Source organism: Camelus ferus, chromosome 30, assembly GCF_009834535.1.
Source record: "Camelus ferus isolate YT-003-E chromosome 30, BCGSAC_Cfer_1.0, whole genome shotgun sequence".
NCBI lineage: Eukaryota > Metazoa > Chordata > Mammalia > Artiodactyla > Camelidae > Camelus > Camelus ferus.
Window position 1 is genome coordinate 20,310,809 of NC_045725.1, and position 19,751 is coordinate 20,330,559.

Below are 19,751 nucleotides of genomic sequence, written 5' to 3' on the forward strand. Positions count from 1 at the left end.
GATTGCTCTTGAGTGTAGGTCTGAATATATTCTGATTTTTCTCAAGCCCTGGTCTTTTATTCTATCTAAAATTCAAAATCCAAGTGGGGAAAAAGGATAACTGATAAATAATTGTGAATTATTGTGGCCACTAGCAGTTGGGATTAGCTTAGAGCCAGACATTTCTTCAACTTTCATGGCGCACCTCTTCCAGTCTGATTTTTTTTTAACCCATTAATACATTATCAGTTAAAAGTTTTGAAGTCTGACCCTTAATCCTGGTGTCTTCCTCTTGATGAGAGTCCAAGACTATCCTGTTACACTCAGTACCTTCCCCAGACTGAACTGGCTGGTTATGTACAGCATAGGCTGTAGACAAATAATTGTAGCAATTACTTGAGATTTCCAAGCTCACAGTGTCACTGTTTTCTGACGATGCACTCAGAGAGAGACAGAGCATGAGAAATAAGAGTATGTGAGCTATGGCGCTACCACTTGGGTTGGCCAATTTTCACAAAGTCATTGAGTTGACAGCCACAAGTTTCCCAATATCATGCTGTAGTAGAAGTCAGATCTATTGTGTCAAGAACATGTGATTAGAGAAAGAATGGTTGTCTGATATTTAATTGCCCCCCAATATCCACCTTTTTTTTTTTTCTTTTAGAAGTAGAATTCTTTGGGCCGCTAGATGGAGAAGACATATCTTTGCAGCTAGGTGTGTTCCTGAGATTAAAATCATTGAATGTGAGTGCAAGAGAGTTGTGTAACTTCTGGGTCAAATTGATAAAAGGAATCAGCTTGTTCTCTCTTTCCTCTTGCTATGAGTGAGAAAGGCTACTAACTAGCTAGCTTCACTCATACAGTTGTGGAGATCCATCAAGAGAGTAAAGCAACAAGACAGGAGTAGGAGGATAGAAGGACTTCGTGGATCAGCGCTGCCATACTGACCCTGGACCACCTGCTTCTTTAATGCTCAATGACAGAGAAGTGAATGTCTCTTATTTACATGTTTAAAGTTTTCTATCATGTTTGAATTAGTTACAAGAGCTTAGTCTATAGCCTAATTAATGCAATATGGAATTAAAAATAATTTTTGCTTACTTTCCACTATTTCTTTAATTACTAACAGACTGAATACTATAGTAGAGAGATAGGACCTATTAAAATTAGACAGATTTGGGTTTAATCCAAGTTCTGCAATTTCTTGAGCTGCATCATCTTGAAGATGCTATTCAGTATCTTTGAGCCTCAATTCCGTTATCTTTGAAGTTAGCATTTTAATATCTGTCTATAGGGCTGCTATGCGTTCAACAATGCCTTTAAAATTTCTGCCACATAGTGGATATAAAATATATTGCAACTATTATGCTTGGATTGTCAAATAAAATTGCTCCTAAAATGTGATAATGGTATAGTGGCTATATTTTATTAAAAGTGTTTGTGTTTTTTAAGGACATATACTGGAATGTTTGCAGATGAAATTTTTTAAAAATCCTAAGGATTCGTCATAATTCATTTCTCAGCTTCCATCTATACCTCAGCCAACCTGATCTTCTAGCTTATTTAGCTTTTGAAATGTTTGCTTCTAATTTTTTAGTTGCATGGTTTATTTTCTTATTACTGAGTGCTGAGGGTTCTTTATAGATGCTAGAAAAATGTTTATTAAATATCTCTAATAGATACAAGATCTGCAAATATTTTCTCTCGGTATGTGGTTTGTCTTTTCTCTTAATAGTATCACTCAAAGAGCAATTGTTCTTAATACTGATGAAGTTCAATTGATCACTTTTTGCTTTTACTTTTGTAGTTTTGGCATATGTGTCTAAAAAAGTTATACTTAACCTAAGTCACAAGGATTTCTCCTATATTTTCTTCTAGCAGTTTTATAATTTCAGGCTTCATATTTATTTCTGTGATCAATTTTGAGTTCAATTTTACATGTGATACATATACATATTCCATTGTTACAACACCATTTGTTGAAAAACTCTTCTTTATTCACTGTAATGTCTTTGCCCCCTTGTCAAAAATTGATTGACAGCAAATATGTGGGTTTATTCCTGGACTCTCCATTCTGTTCCATTGATCCACTTATGTATAATTTTATGCCAATTTCACCCTCCCTTGAAAACAGTTGCTTTATAAATAAGCCTTGAGATAAGATAGTGTAACTCCTTCAACTTTGCTCTTCTTTTTTAAAGTTGTTTTGGATATTCTAGGTCTTTTGCATTTCTAGTTGGATTATAGGATCAGTTTTTCAATTTCTATAAAAAATCCTGCTGTGATTTTGATTTGGGTTACATTAAATTCATATATCAACTTGGAGAGAACTGAAATCATAGCAATGTTGAGTTTTCAGATGCATAGGCGTGGTATTCTCTCCACTTACTCAGGTTTTCTTTTATTTCTCTCAAATTGTTTGGTAGTTTTAGTGTGCAAGTCTCACCCATTATTTGTCAGATTTACCCTTAATTATTTCAGGTTTTTTGATGTGGTCGTAAATACTATTTTTTACTGTTCATTTTCTGATTTTTCATTGCTTGTGTGTAGAAACTCAGTTGATTTTGTATATGTCTCTTCTAGTCTATAACCTTGCGAGAGTTGTGTATTACTTCTAGTAGCTTTCTTACAGATTCCATAGGAATTTCTGCGCAAATGATCACATCACCTGTGAATAAAGACAGTTTTACTTCTTCCTTTGCAATCTGTCTTCCTCCTATTTCTTTCTCTTACCTCATTTTGCTGCCGAGGCCTCCAGGATAATGTTGAATAGAAGTGATGGGAGGACATCTTTGTCATGCTCCTGATCTTTGGGAAAATCAGTCTCTCAACATAAACTTTGTTTTTGCCGTGGCTTTTTTGGTAGATACCACTTATTAGCTTGAGAAAGTTCCCTACAACTGCTAGTTTGCTGAGAGTTTTCATGAGGCATAGCTACTGGATTTTGTTAAATGCTACCAAGAAACATAAGAAGAACTGGAAAAAAAAAAAAAAAGAAAATGTAATTTTTTCCTGAGGGAAAACTCAATCTCAAAAAATGCTAATTTTCATAAATTAATCTATATATTCACTTCAATCTCAATCATCATACGAGCAGGATTTACTTTAGAACAAAATGTGATAAACTAAAGTTTATATGAAAAAATGAATTGGCAAGAATAGGCAGGAAAAGTTTGAGGAAAAAAAGAGTAATTAAGGAAGACTTAAGTTTACCAGTTATCAATACAATGATACAATGATCAAGAACAGTGATTAAAACAGTATGGTACTGGCACAGGAATGGTAGCTAGGCGCCCTTGTGTGAAAAGAAGCATGTAAACTGTCAGTGGGAGTGTAAACATCTACAGCATCCATGGAGAGCAATATAGCAATAGTAATCAGAACCTTCCAAGCACCACCCTGCAACCCAGCAACCCCACTTCCAGATGTTTATTCTACACATATCTCCACAGGTATGAGATAGTCTATAACCAAGAATGTTCACTGAAGTATTTTGTAATAGGAATTGACTAGAACCAATGTGAATTTCAGTGATGGGGGACAAGTATTAAAAGATAAACCAAGGCCTATTAAAATTTTTTAAAATTTATTTGAGCAAAAATCAATCTGTAGGAGGCAGTGCCAAGCTGGAAGTGGTTAGGAGTGCTCTGCCCACAGCAGCTCTGGGAGAGATTTTTTTATAAAGAAAAGGGGAAAGGGAAGTAAAAAAATGATTGATTGGCTCCACCTTGAAGCCTACATGGTTTTGTGATCGGTCATCTTTAGGTTCCATTTTATAACCGTGAGGCATTTACAGGCTTAGATTTTAGTTTATTTACATTGGCCACTATTGGCATTAGAACCACCTTGAGCTGATGGCCCTCCTCTTTAATTTAACACAGGTTCATAAATTTTGGTAAATCCAAATAATGGAATCCTAAGCAGCCATTAAAAAAACTGAGTCTCTTCCACATGTAATCCTATAGCTAAGAAATGTTGTCACGTTAAAAAAAAGAAAGGTCTAAGACACTGTGTGTAGTATGCTATCATTTCTGAGAGACAAAAGAATATGCATGTGTATACACTCATATGTTGAAAGTTAACCCAGGAGAGTACAGAAGAAAACAGGGAATAGCTGTTAGCACATGTGAGGGGTCTGGGTAGCTGAAGGATTAATTTATCACAGAACATATGTCTGCTTCTCTTGAATTTGGGGTCATATACATGCATCATCTAAGTGAAAACAGAAAAAGAAAAGAATTTAAATGCAAAGGCTAAACAGTCATGTTCACATTGGGCTAAATTAGCTTGCTCCTCATGTACTGTGTATTCCAGAATATCAGAAGATCGTGAGTGTGAGCAGCCTTGATAGTTTACTGACTTTAGTGTAGATGATCATCTCGTGCTCTATCTGGGATGCGGAATTTAACCTTCATTCGCTGAAGGGCATCCGAGCCCTTATTCCTTCCTGTGACTCGAAGCTTATCGAAGCTTCTTAACCCTGGGTTATGGAAACTAGCACTTCCCCTGGCTTTCCTCAGGACGGACCTCCAGGACCTGAACCGTGATGTGTAATTCCACCATAATTCAATGAAAGATTTTTCTTTAATATAAAACGTATACACTACAATGTAAGGTAAATTAAAATCTCCAAGTATTTTAATAGTCTTTCAGTCTTCATCCCAGTGTATTCCTATGGGATACTGTACTGTCCCCATTTGGAGTTGGGATGAATGGGGCTCTCACAGGAAGGTGTCCCCTGAGCTGAAACGCAAAACCAAGTGGAGCCCTGTTCTCAGGGGACGTCAGGAAGCCTCCTCCCTCAGAATGAGAGGGAGATTGATTTCCACGGTGGCAAAGTATAAACAGAATCCTTTGCTCCCCTGAGAGAAGCCCCAAAAGGAAGTAATTCATGGAAAAGGTAATTACCAATTAAATAGTAAACGTGCTAGTTGGCCTGTAAGAAGAATTAAAACATGTTTACACTTCAAAAAGAAGCAATTAGTGATAGTTGATTCACTAAGGAAAGTGCCAGACCAGGACAGAGGAAAGTGTGTAAATAGACAAAGACAGAGAGATTTATTATTAAATTAAAGCCCCTTAATTACTGCAAATGTTAAATATGCAGTTTTCTGACATTTAAATGATGCTTTTCACCAAAATGAAAATGAATTGTCCACCTTGGATTCTCACTTCCTAAGCAGGATGTAAATGTCAGTCCTAAATTAAAGTTAACTAGTTTCTGCTATACATTAAAAATTTTAATTAGAATTAATAAATCATTTTTAAAAAATTTGAAGTCAAAGTGTGTTAGTCTAACCATTCAGCCAGTTCTCTAGAAGGAAGGAAATGGTCAAGGAGTCCCTCAGGTTTGGGTATAAGGGACCCCCTCTGCCTCCAAGGTACTGTCTACATAAATCAGGAGAACATGAGTGTGACAAGTGCAGATTCCCAGCGAAAGCCCGTGGCTTTTTAATCTGTGTCTCTTCCTTGGCCCTTCAGTGTCCCCAGGTAATTGTTCTCTGGTTGTTCTCTGAATTAGAAGCACATTTCTATTTAGAATGTAATTTAGCTAGCTACATTTACCAATCACCTACTGTGTACCAAGTGCTTAACGTGTATTTCCTTATTTCAGCCTCATAAGAGCCTTCTAAAGTAAGTTTTCTGATCATTATTTTATACAGCCCAGACTAGATGGTTGACTTTCCCAAGTCAAGAATCTAAGAAAGGGCTGGGACTCAAGCCCAGGTCTCTCTGCCACAATACCTTACCATCACCATAAAACAAATAGACAAACAAACAAAAAACGAAGACACTAGAAGAGAACAATGATAATAAACTTAAAAAATGTTTTTTAAAATGTACTCAATCACAGCTTTAGAGAGCACCTTTGTCATTCTAGGGTGTTCCTGGCTGTGTTGTCTCTAAACTTTTATCCCAGAATTGCTGGAAGGTAGTCAGTATTCTTAAAGAATTTCTTTTCTGCCTAGTTTGACATGGTTGGTTTCTGTTATTTGCCGCATAGCATCCTGGAAGCATAGTTGAGCTCCTCCACTTCCTGCTTCAATTATACCATGTCTTCACTGAACTACAGAAATACTTACAATAACTCCATATGTGTTTACTGAGTGCCAGGCACTATCCTATGCACTAGGGGGTCATAAACTTACTAACATGAACCTTTCCAACTGTTTTCCTTCTGAAGGTGTACAGTGATCAAATCCTTTGAAAACACTAGGCTAATCTTTGTTCACCAGGTTTCTCTTTCTGCAGGACTTCTCAGAGCCTTTATAGGTCAATGTGCACTGGGAATCTTAAGATAATATGTATCAATTTTAAAATGTATATGATGTGGAACCTTTTTTTTCTGTTGTGGAGGATTCTCTTCTGTGAATAATGTCTAATTAAACATAATAGAGAATTCTGGAGTAACAGTTGAAGCTATGAAAGGAGAAATAATTTGACAAAGTTAGTGGAATTTTAAACAGGCAAGGGGAAAGGGCAAGATGCAGAAGGCAGTGGGGAAGGAGCTGAATTCTGAGAAGGTGGATCAGTAAAGTTGAAGTTTTTAAATCAATGTTTGCTTCAAATTACCATCACATGCAATATGTAGCAAAAATTCCCCAAAAGTAAATGTTACAGAGTCTTCTTAAATCATAGCATGTTGGTATCTCAAAATGCCTTATTTTCAATACAATATTTCAATAAAACAGAAGTAGAGGATGATTGTAAGTTACAGGCTAGAGGCCAATGTAGAAATTCACTTCCCTCCCAAGTTTACGCTGAGGAGGTCTACAAGGTGCTGGTCATCAGCAGAAGCAAAACAGCCCATCTTCTCTTACATGTAGTGCATCCAAAATCGAAGTATTTCAGGAGCTATTCTGATTTGTCTACATCAAGGAAGAGATAAAAACCTGGAAAAGACTGAAAAAATGTGATTAGAATCGTCAAGAGCACAGAGCAACTTTACATTAGACATGAATGAAAAAATATATATTTAGAGGAGAAAGAAAGTTGAAAGAAGACCAAACTTTGTGGATCAATATTTATAAAGTACTTGTCATATGCAGGCCTTTTGCTAAAATAAAATCTTAAAGATATTAATCGTGGAATATCGATTTTCACATCAAATTCTGGAACAGGAAACTTCTTCTCTTGGATCATTTCTTGGAGCTTGAAGAAATTTTTTTTAAGAAAAATATAAAGAGATTCACTTACCAAACCAATCTACATGTTAAAAAAAAAAATTTTCCTAAAGGATTTCTCAAAGTGGTTCTGTGGTATTAATAGGTCTCAAATTAAAAAAAAAGATTCCATGATTTATCTATTTGGCATTCTTTTTCAGTGACTTTGATATGCCATAGAGCATCCTGACTCGTCACAAGAAGGTACAGTATTTTGCAAACTTCTCTGATCACATAGTGTTGTTTTGTGTTGTATAAATATTGATTCAAGGAATACATTTTGGAAAATGTTCTTAGCAATGATAAACACAGAATAGCTCAAAGGGGAATTTTGTGAGATTTTAATTGATCATTAACCTGTGAGTCTGATGACCTAAAGGAAAACTCTCTCTCTTTGATTTTCAGTTAGCTTCTAAATGTTCTCAATGGATTAGAAATTAGGTAGATATTTAGATTCTTTTATGTATCATTGGAATCTAAGGGAAAAAAATACCTTTTAAAAATGTTAACAGCTCACCGAGTGTCTTTACATGCACTCTATCATGTAGTATCTTCACAACAGTCTTTTTATTATTAAACTATGATTCAGAGATGGTCAGTTATTTTCCCAAGATCACACAGCTTATAGGTGGAGAGGACAGACCCTAATTCCAGAACTTTTGATTGCACATTTTCTTTCTTTCCATTACCATCACTCACCATAAGACAAAGAAGATAACGCTTAGCATTTAGGCTAGCTCAGAACTTGTCCTGAAATTGTATTTGTTGCAATCCCTCAAAAGCTATGAGAAAAACCCAAATCTTCCTGGGGTCAGTTTAGTTAGGTCTTAAGTCTTGCCTTTTACATAATATGGAATTTCATTCTCTTCTCTACCCCAAGGAAAATCATAGAATTTGACCAATAACTGATTATTACTGGAGTGTTTAATACATTGATATATCCATGGGGGGAAACAAAGATCTGCCTCCTTTTATTGAGTTTTTTAAAAAAATCAAAATGACTTTCATAAGGCAATTTTTTTCCTTTTAAAATCCGTGTGCCCTTTAAAGGAAATTTAATCCACATGTTTTTAAATCATTTGCACTTAATTCATCAAATGTTTGGTAACAGCTATTTGATTTCCTAGAAGCCTTGGGACAGTTGTTTATAAGGTTTTTAAACCCCTTCTTTCCTTGAAGTAGGAAGTCTCATCTCATAAGGGTCTCCACTGAATTAAGCCACAAGTGACTCAAACTCAGGATCCGCAATCTTGGGTTTCCCAGGTGGCATTTCCCAGGTGGCATCTCCCAGATGCTCTTTTAAAGGTTGGTCTTTCCTTGGCTTCCACACCATCATGCAATATCACAAGAGTGGAACCCTGTCCCTACCATTAGACTTGTCTTCTTTGCTGTGGACCCAGACAATCTCTGTTAAAGCTTGGCTTCCTTGCCTTTGCAGAATTAACCACAAAACATCTTGTCCTTGAAGTCAACTCTCCACTTCTTCAACATTCTTCCTCATTTTATTTTCGAAGTTTCCTGAAAAAAGCTACTTATGTCCTTAGCCAACATGATTGGCCACTGATGCATCAGTTCCTTCTAAAACTCTCATTCTTGCTTTTGAGTCTACCATAAAGCAGCATAAAAGGAAGAAAGAAAAAGAAAATTATGAGGCTTTGCTGCTTAACATAAAAATGACAGCTGGATTTTTTTGTTAGAGAATTGCGATTTCCTGTCTTTCATAATAAGCACGTTCAGAAGGTCTAAGGCAAGCTGCTTCGGGATATGGCAGTATTAATAATTGTGTGAAAAATGGCCCTGAGTTTAAGTTGAGTTGCTGGTGTAGCATGCTAATAATTGATAAAGATCCTTTCATTTTTATAAGGCCTTTTGCCAAAATTCTTTAGACAACTCTTCACGATTACAATAATTATTAGTCAGTGTTAGCATTAATTAATATTATCATTAATAAAGATTAATATTTATTTTTTGTGTGCTAAAAACTGTAGAATCTCCTTGTGTCCTCATAGGTACCCTGTGATGTAGATGGTATTATCCGCCTGTACATTTACTGTGGCCAGAAATTCCACCAGAATGCCTAGGTTAGTCTCTTGCATAAAAATATCTTACCATCTTCATTAACAAACAAAAGAATTTTGGTAAGAAACTGGCTCCCGAGCTTTGAGGTTATTTCTCCAAGGCAATCACTTTAAATAATTTTCAAGAAGTCATCTCTTTAACATTGTTAGAAGGGTCCAACTCCATGCAGGATTGACAGATTTCTCCAGATATTTGCTAAAGATCAAGAAAGTTTACAATAAGAAGGCAGAGAACAGGCTGCAAGTAGAATTTTTGTTCTAAGGATAAAAAAAGATGAAGTAGCTTGAACAGATAAACAATGTGTTCTCCAATTAGCTTTTAGTATATTAAGGGTCACTCATTCATCCATTATTTGTGGTCAGTTCAGTCCCTCCGGATTCCTCCTCCTTTCCCCCAATACATTTCAGTGCGCTGAGGAAAATGATATCATCCTTCTTTTGCTAATCTGCCGATTTGTTTTGAGTGAGGTATGCAAGCTGGGGGCCGGGGTAGGGGTGAGTTGAATTGTGGAGACAACAGAGGGGGCCTTGAAGAGGCTGTGGAGAAAGCAAGGTGGTAAGAGATAGAGAAATTGGATGAGAAGACCAAATTTGGTGGGAAGATCACAGATGTCCAAGCAGGAATGAGAATTTTATGTTCCAACCAGAAAGAAAGAAAAATACCTTAAGACATCACTTATATGTGGAATCAAAAAAAAAAAAAAAAAAAAAAAAGGACACAAGTGACAAATGAACTTATTTACAAAACAGAGACAGATTCACAGACATAGTAAACAAACTTATGGTGAACAGTGGGGAAAGGGATGGGGAGGGATAAATTCAGGACTTCCAGATACCAAATACTGTGTATAAAATAGGTAAATGAAAGGCCCTACTGTAGAACACAGGTAACTATATTCAATTCCTTGTAATGTCCTATAATGAAAAAGAATATGAAAAGGAATATATATATGTGTGTATGTATAACTGAATCACCATGCTGTATACCAGAAATTAACACAACATTGAAAGTCGACTATTCTTAAATTTTAAAAAAAGAAAAAAAAAATTTTATGTTCAGGTAGTGTTTTGTCTGAATCTTCCTCCCACCTTTCTGTAAGATGTTAAGTAAAACATTTTTTTGTCTGATATGTTATGGAATTGGAGCTCCAAAGTGCACTCATGAGCTTAATTCTGATTCAAGTCAGGTGCAGGGTAAGACAAAGGTTGCTCAGACTGGGTCCTACACACAGGAATTAGAGATGTATTCAGCGTATTTATCGAGTGCTCACTCTGTAACATGGTCTGTGCTAGACCCTGGGGATACTGCGTGAATAAGATGTTGTTTCTGCCCCCAAGAAATCTACAGTCTTAAGCAGGCAAATTTAAAACAGCATGTGAGGAATTAAGAAATAGGAAAATGAGGGATGCTTGGAAAAATCAGTGGAGGATGCCCTTCTCAGAGTAACAGACAGATGCAGGAAATGTGAACTTCGATGGCAGGAAAGTGGGAGACCCTGCATTCCTATATCGGAAGGCTCTATGAAAACGAAGAGGGTGGTGATGGATTTGGAGGCCTGTGGAGACCGATGCTTTAAAAGTTTCACCTTGGAGAACAATGAGGGATAGATACGGAATGGCTATCAGCCCCCACAGCAGTCCAGCTGATACGTGGCACAAACCTGCACTCTTTTCTGACATTTTTATCAGGCTTAGCAACGAGAGAGTAGATTTTCAAAATGATATCCCTCCCTTTGTCGGAAGAAAAGTGCTCTTAATTGAGAGACATTTTTCATGTGCCTAGAAAGGCGACATGGGTTTGGGGTAGGGAAGGCTGGTTTATTTTCTTCGTGTTTCCTCATGCAGGTGACTGCAGGAATTTTAGGCTAAGGTTTGCTCCATTGAAGAAGAGTCCTGAATGCCCACTCATCCCCTCCTTGAATTATAACCCAACACCGTGAGATCGCACGACTCAACACTGACCAGAAACAAAATATCTACTCTTAGGGTTCACAAGGATTTCCCTCACTCCCTGTCTTAGTCAGCTCACGCTGCCATAATGGATTACCAGAGGCTGATTGGCTTAAACAACAAACACTTATTTCTCACAGTTCTGGGATCTGAGAAGCACAGGTCAGGCGTCCGGTGAGGGCCCCCTTCCTTGCTTGTAGATGACTGTCTTCTCATTGTATTCTTACACGGCAGAGATCAGAGAGAAGCAAGTTGTCTTGGGACTCATACAAGGTCACTAATCCTATTCTCGAGCACCCCAGCCTCATGACCTCATCTGCTCCTAATTACCTTCCAAAGGTCCCACCTCCTAATACCATCCCATTGGCGGCAGGGTACGGTTTCAACAGATGAACTTTGGGGGCAACAAACATTCAGTTTCCAACACTTTAATGAACGAGGCCACCGCATAAACCTTATGTGAAGAGTTTGGCGGGTTGATACCTTTGAACTGGAAACACAATTGCATCATCATTTTTTCTTAATTTAAGAAATGTTAAAGTCTCTTTTTTTGTTGTTAGATCCAATCTCAGAAGGCCACTAGGCAGTGCAACTCCGTGAAAATGCAGCTTTGAAAGTCATTTAAACCGTGCAGGCACGTGGCTCAGCCTGTCATCAACACAACATTGCCCCTGACTCCCCATGCCTGAAAGAGAGACAAAACGTTCTGTAATTGGAGATTGCTTTGAATTAGTTTTAATTTGATTAGTAACATCCCGCAAGGCTAACCTAGTACATAGAAATTATGGACAATTAAAGCTGTGATCAATTAGGTCTAAATTGTTAGTCCATTAAGAGGCCCTAACAAGAACTCTGATTTTTCAGAATCTTTTCCCCAATCCTTTTGCCCTAACACTCTTTACAATGACAGACGAAATCTCTTCTGCGACACCTGTATTGTGCCACAAATGTAGATTAATCCATTCATTTTTTGTCATTTATGAGCACGATATCAGATACCCTAGGTATAAATAATGTATAAAAAATGTTTGCAAATGCAACACACTTTCTTTTTATCACCATCATAAAACCGATAAAAATAATCATCCGGATGGCTTTAGCAACCCAGAATATGCAGACCATGTGTGCAGTACAAGGACCTATCATCTCTGGATAAATTAGGTACAAATGTCCTCAGATTAGTTTATAAAAGCTTCAGAGCAGTGTCTTCAAAGGGCACTTGAACTTTAAAGATATGAAGTGAGAAGTAGCAATGTAGAAAAATCCTGACTTCAAAACTATATCCTTTTTCTTTTTCTTTTTCTAGTAATAAACTGAGGGGAAAAAGTACCTGCGAGAGGAATTTTCAGAAATGCACGTCAGTGGGCTTCGGTTCAGGGTCTCGTATCTCCATCCAGGCCAAAAAATGTCTCTTTTGTGTTTCCTGGTGAAATCCTCCCAGGCCTCCAAGGCCAAGGTTATACGCTGTCTTCCCCAAGAAGCTGTCAGTGTTTCATCCCAGAAAATGGGCCTCCAGACTCCCACAGGCGTTTCCTCCCTGGGCCCCTTACACTTACGTTGTGTCATCTGCTCTGTCTCAGTTGCCCTGTGCCTTCCCGTTGTGTGTTGTTTTCTCCATCCCATAGTATTTGCCGTGTGATCCTGAACCCAGAAGGCACAGATAAACTTTTGCTGAATCTATCAATGACTTACCAAATTCTCATTACAAGTCGACTCTCATGGCCTTGAGAAGATTACATATATTCTCTCTCTCTCTCTTTTTTCATTACTAAGAAAAATCTAAATTTCAGTTTCATTGAGATTTAAATTTATAACCCTCATACAAGCTCCCCCTGCAAAAATCTGGTTGCTCACTTAAGAAGGTTACCATAGGTGAAGATCCTTATGATAGACTGACAAAGGTACTCTCTAAGCTGTGATTAAAAGTAGGTAATGAGCAGGGAGGGGATGGCTCAATGGTAAAGTGTGTGCTTAGCATGCACAAGGTCATGGGTTCAACCCTCAGTAATTCCATTAAAAAGAACCCTAGTTACCTCCCCGAAAAAAAGAGAGGAAAAAAGTACATGTTTAACAGCCTCTGTAGGAGTTGATATTTAGAGGAATTTCCCTAAAACCTTTGGATAATTTGTGAAACCTTACTTTCAGAAGGCAAAGCCTATACATGTGAGAATTTTATGTATCTTTTGTGTGAAATAGAGAGTAAAAGATGCCAGGCAATAGCTTATATTCGATTATGCAGCCTACAAGAGAATGCCTATTTTTTAAAGGCAACTGTACGTAGAGACAGCAGACACAGGGCATTAAAGATGGCGGAAGAAGTGGCCGTGGAAGGCTGTTCAGCCGTGGCTGCCATCGGAGGCAGAATGCCTGCTTTCCAGGTTCAGGACTCTCTCTCTATTTAATAGGAAATGCTTCATAAATGCGAAAAATAAATAATCATTTGAATTGCTGGAAGGGAGCGCTGACAAAAGAGACAAGGGTCAGAGCCTCAGACGTGGAATCCTAAGATTAGGGTTTGAATTCCACCTGCGTTCCACTGAAATTTTCGTTTAGTACAGGCATAGCTTGTTTTATTGGGCTTCACTTTATTGTACTTCGCAGATATTGTGGGTTTTTTGGGTTTTGTTTCTTTTCTTTTTTTTTTGCAAATTGAAGTTTTGTGGTGACCCTGAATCGAGCAAGTCTATCGGTGTCACTTTTCCAACAGCAATTGCTCACTTCGTGTTTCTGTGTCACATGTTGGTAATTCTTGCAATATTTCAAATTTTTTCATTATTACTGTATTCATTTGTGGTGATCTTTGATCAGAGGTCTTTGATGTTACTGCTATGACTTGCAGAAGGCTCAGATGATCATTAGCATTTTTAAACAATCAAGTATTTTTTAATTGAGGTATATACATTGTTTTTTTTAGCCATAATGCTATTGCACCCTTAGTAGACTAGAGCATAGTGTAGAGATAACTTTTAAATGTCCTGGGAAACCAAAAAATTTGTGTGATTCACTTTGTTGCAATATTCACCTTATTGCAGTTGTCTAGAAATAAAGCCACAGTATCTCTGAGATATGCCCATATCTTTATAAAATAAAATAGCATCTCCTGTCTCTTGTTTGACATGTTTATAGAAATCAAAGGGTCTATTACTGCAGTACAGGAGGGGAGGCATACAGGAAGTGACCTTGTTGAGCCCAAGCAAGAAAGGTCAAAGGTGGGGAGTGGAGATTTAGACAGATGTCCCAGTAGAAGTAAAAGTAGAAAGCTCTGGAGGGAACTGAGTGAATCCATCCTGCAGTCCATCCCTGCCTTTGCCATATCAATGCATTGGCACATTTCTTTATTTACTTTAGATTCTGTTTCCATAATTCTTGACATCTAAAGGTCCAGGAAAGAAAGGGAGTTAAAGTTAGTTGGAAGAAATTATGAGCGATTTGAGTTGGCAAGCATCTTAATAATTGTACAGGGGAAAGCAAACCTTATTTTCAAAGGGGCAGGTGGTAAATACTTCTGGCTTTTCAGGCCCTATAATGTCCACTGTAATTATGCAACTCTGCCATTTTAGTGCAAAAGCAGCCAGGCAATATATAAATGAATGGGCGTGGCTGGGTTCCAGTGGAACTTTAGTTACAGCACCGAAATGTGAATTTCTTATAATTTGCACATGTCACAACATATTCTTCTTTTGATCTTTTATCAATGATTTAGTAATGGAAAAGCCATTTTTCAGCTCATACAGAAGTAAGCAGGAGGCTGGATTTGCCTACAGACTCCAGTTTGTCAACGCCTGGTCTTGTCCACCCTCCTTATTTACAAATACAGAACGGAGGCCCAGAGCAGGAGTGACCTGCCTGGGGGTCACACAGCAAGTGTCATGGCCACCTTTCTTCTCCTGATCAGACTTGTACTTTCCATTTCATTTTAAGAACGAATGAATGGTTACCGGGGAAAGAAGGTGGGAAGGAATAAATTTGGGAGTTTGAGATTTGCAAATGTTAACTACTATATATAAAAATAGATTAAAAAAAGAATGGATGGAAATATTCATACAGAATAGCTCTGAATGTTGGATTGTTGGAAATATAAAATGTTGGGTTGGAAAACATAATTGTGTATTTTGGGACAATTTGTGACTGTGGGCTTTCCAGAGACCAAGAGGGCATGGATCTCATGGCGTAAATACTCATGTCTGTGGAACTACTGTTGCTTGTCCCTCACTAAAATCTCACCCAAACAGCAGCTTTGAGACCATGCAAGCCTTTTAGCAGGAAGAGAAAGATTTTTTTATATGGTGCCAAGAACATGCAAAATGTGATTCTGCCCCTAAGCAAACTCTTAGATATTCCTCCTGAAGATAAGGTTTTATAAATTATCAGATGGTTTTATGTCATTTCCTCTAATTTCACGTATATCTCTTTAAATATTAACATCTACCTAAGTGTGTGTTGTGAAACACCTTCTCTTGAACGTCTCTTTAGAGAACATGCATTGCTTTAGACGGCATATTTCTCTAATTCCCCATCTTTTCAGAGAAACTAGAGGTTAAAAGACCGCCCCAAAGTGTGCGGCTAAGTCATACTTGGGTAACTGACACTAGATTAAAGATTCCTTTAAAAATTCCTTTGATATTCAAATATTTCTGACTTGGTCAAAGCAGGCAGAACAGAGGCTCTTCCCCCAAGACACATTTTCCGTGTGCTAGTGTACTTGAATGCAGTCCCCCTGGTCAAGGGCAAGGGCCTATAGCGCTGTGACTACCCGTCTACAGATGAGGAACTTGAAGTTCAAGCAGGTGAAGCCCATTCCACGGCTAATCGGTGTGAGGCTTGGCTTGAAGGAACTCCAGCGCTGAGGACTTCAACTCCCACACAGGGCACAAAAGTTAATGTTGTAGCTGCCCGTTGGCACTGAATTTCGTTGATTTGGTGTTAAACATTCTAATGAAGTGTTTAATTCAGTGAGAAGAGGAGTAGGGTGGAGCCTCCCTGTTTTATCCACAACACTGAGGAAATCAGAATCTCTTCTACTTAACGGCTTGCGGGACCTCCTGTACTTCTGGGACCTACAGCTGTCTCTGCGTAAGGAAATCTGGTTCAAGGGAGTAAAAATGTTTTCATTTTGGAAGTAATGATTTGCACTGCCAAAGGCTTCTTAACAAAAGAGTTATATTCTGTTTCTTCTGAATAGTGAGTTCCTTACATGCGTTTATAATAGGATTTTTATCCAGGAAAAGCTTGGGTTGACACAATTTCCAAATAGATCCATTCTTTGATTGTTATGAGATAAACTACATATCTATTCTGAAGGCTGGATGGAACCAAACTGGCAGACCAAAGACTGAAAAGAGAGAAATTAGAGAATTTGAAACTCCTTTGAAGGGAGTACCCTCCTCCTCTCAGGGCAGGAAGTACCCTCCTCCTCTCAGGGCAGCGATCCCCACTTTATAGCAGCTGAAGCACAGAGATCAGCCTTTGCTGGAACAGGTCTTATAATGGGAAAACCAAATCTCTGATCTTTAGAAACATCTCCTTCATATCTTGGTGAGACGTGCTTTTCCGATAGCCCCAGCCCACTCTTTGCTCTAGGGAACAACCAAGAGCAGATTGTTTCTCTTTCTCAAATTATTCTGATTAATTACGTGAACACAACTTAGACTCTTAAAAACAATTGTACCTACTTCTTTCGTTTCTCATAAAACACAGGTTCCAAACTCCCCTCTTTCTTACATTTGCCCTCTTTCTGGACAATCCTTTTCTGTCTCTGTTCCCGCACATCAGGGAACCAGCACTGAAAAACTACACAATAAGTGTGTTCCCCAGAGCACAGGGCATGGTGTAGACACTCTCTTTGCATTAATACAGCCTAAGGGAAGAGGTTTTCCAGTCTCAAACCTCCATTCCTACAAAGAGCTTGCTGACTTATCCTTTTAACAGTATTAAGCCAAGGGTTTAATCCTCGGTTCACATCTGCCAGTACTGTTTTCAATGAGTGACTGTTATGAAACATTTAATTTTCAGGCATTTTCTTTTACATTTGGTATTAATTCAAAAGAAAACAGGGGTCATAATAAATCAACTCCGTGAATGTTTACATGCACGTTACAACAGAGCTATTCATGCTTCCCATACATGGACCCTTAATTCGTTGAAGGGAACTAGCTTGGGGGCACTTACCCACGGAAAAACCTTGGACTCGAGCAGATACCAGTGGGTTCTTTCATTGTTGTTAACTGAAGTGGAAATTCTGGTGACGAGAGACTTCTGTTTACGTAAAACTGGTCTGTGCAAAATGTGATTTCAAGATGGCTTTTTGGTGGAAACCTGCTGTTTCCATGCCACTGGCTTATTACTCACATTTTAAAATGTACTCCATGCTAGGCAAGGCGTCCGCGTGTTCAATCAGTTAAAAATGATTATGGTTGTTTTTTCATTAAAATGTTTCAATAACCATGGGAAGCTCCTGAAATTCAAAACATGAAAAATGTCTGGGTGATAACGATGTATCCAAAAGTCCAATTAAGTAAGGTGACCTGGGCTTTCATGGCAAATGACTTAAAAAAAAATTCAAGTTAAGTGATTTTTAGTTCAATTCAGTAAGAAAAGGATGTGTGAATGCAGGGGGGTCAGAGTGGGGACGGTGTGAATCAGGGGTCAGTCTATAGTTGTTTAAATGGTCCCAGTATCATTGTTCAGTTGTATCTACTGCAGAGAGATGTGGTACCAGTGGATTCCTATGGGTCACCTGTAGGCATGAGCTTTCCATGAAAACTGGGATTCTATAGCCCTACGTTTCTTATTTCCTTTGTTATCACTGCTCCTTTATAATCCATCAGGAGCCCCTAACTTTTGGGTCAAGGATGACATAAACATTTGGCTCTTTTTTCTTTACATTAAAATTTTTTTGAATTTTAATTTTTTTTGCGCATGCTTAGCATATAATCTACCTCTATATACCCCAACCCTGCTAATACTTGGCTTTTACACAGGGCCCATGGCAGATTTCAGGAATCATGTTTGACTGATGTTTGTTCCCACCGAGCCTGGATACAAGATCACACTTAGTCTCAACGTGGGGCTCTAGGCAGCCAATATGCAGAGCTGGTCTAAGGGTCAGTCATCCTTATTCAATCTCATCCAAACCATTTCTCATCCGCCTTTGTTCTCCTCGAGCAGTGACTTCCAAGGAATCTTGACCCATCCTAGATACATGCAATCCCAGGGCTAGAAGATAAACCTATAGTAACAGATGAACTGGAGAGAAACAATGGGCAGCCAGGGAACGTAGGCAACAGGAAGGAGTCTTAAATAATCTTCATTTATCCTCTGTTATATCATTTTATTTTTCAATAGCTGGGTGTTTTACTGACAGCAAGTTTTTGCTAAGGAATGCAAACAGCTGAAACAGAGAACCCTGATCCTATACAGGAAAAGTCTTTCCTATGTTTTAATGGAGTAGAAACACTAAATCATGGCCCATTCTTGCAGAACTTGAGCCCATCAAATGCCAACATGCTGGACCTTATTTAGCAGAAGACGTTGTCAGTTAATCTTTTTTTCTCAAAAAATTTATCTTTAAAGTCAGACATCTTTTACAGCTCTCTCTCTCTCTCTCTCCCTCCCCTCTTCCCTCCCTCCCTCCGTCCTTTCTTCTTTTCTTTTCCTGTTTACTTGAGAATTGTTCTCCCACTCATGAACATTTGGGAGACGTTAAGCCAATTCAGGGATGACATTTCATGAAAATTACACCTAGTAAGACAAAACATATTTTGTCCCTTTTTTGGATGCCTGGATTAGAACCAAGCAAATAAGCACAGGTGGGAGGTGTCACTCATGTGACAGAAATCACTGTACTCTGACATCTACCTTAGTACACGTAGCTGTTCTTTTCCACATGGGAGAAGGCCTTGGACACTCATCTTTAGTGCTGTGGGCAGCATCCTCATCCTTATAAACAATAGGAAACAGGTATCGAGTGCTTACACGATTGTACCAGGCACAATATACGCATTGTCTCACTTAATCTTCAGCAACCCTATGAAGTGAAAACTTTTCAAATGTCCGTTTTAGTGATGGGGACACTGAGGCTTAGAATGGTTACAAATCTTGTTTCAGAGTCACAGTTACCCGGTAGCAGATAAGGATTTTTAAGCCAAGTCTGCTGGCCCCAGCTCCAAAGTTCATACTCACGGTGCTTTAGTGCCTCCACGAAAATAAATAGGAGGAAAGATACCTCTTCCGCTTCTGTTAGAAATAAGCTTTCGTCTACGAGTTCACTATTGCTACCTGTAAGAAATGAGATTCTTAATGACATGAATACATTAGCTCAAGCACATTTGACTCCAAATGAGAAGGTGCAAGGCATTGTTGACAAACCAGCAGCCAACCACCCGACCTCCACATTTCCTGAGTAGCAAGAAGGAAGTTACAGCCTCTTAAACCTCTGGATGTGCAGGATGATAATTTCCCAATAAACTGAATCCCGCTACTATCGGAAGATTTGAACATTTCTAACGATTATTACCAATGCCTGTAAACAACATGGGTTGGGGGCAGCCAATCAAAAAGCTTCAGCTGGGTTACACTTGAG